The sequence below is a fragment of the Engraulis encrasicolus genome, chromosome 5 (genome assembly GCF_034702125.1).
Source record: "Engraulis encrasicolus isolate BLACKSEA-1 chromosome 5, IST_EnEncr_1.0, whole genome shotgun sequence".
Taxonomy (NCBI): domain Eukaryota; kingdom Metazoa; phylum Chordata; class Actinopteri; order Clupeiformes; family Engraulidae; genus Engraulis; species Engraulis encrasicolus.
The window spans coordinates 8,030,992-8,031,217 of record NC_085861.1 but is presented as its reverse complement, the minus strand read 5'-3'; positions in this window follow the sequence as shown (position 1 = coordinate 8,031,217).

Here is a 226-nt window from a genome sequence, read left to right as displayed (position 1 = left end):
ATGTCAGCAACATCTTACATCTCCATTTAAATGCATCTGTTTGAGTGCCGGTTTGGATTAAATCTGTGGAAAAGATGCACGATTTGACAGCTGCAAAAAAGAGACATACTTTCTGGATTCAAATCCAACCTGCCGCCACTTTCACCGGAAATTAGTTGTGTGCAGCTTTGAATTGCTGATTTGTGTTCAAACAACACACACAACTCCACACAACTTTCAATAAAAA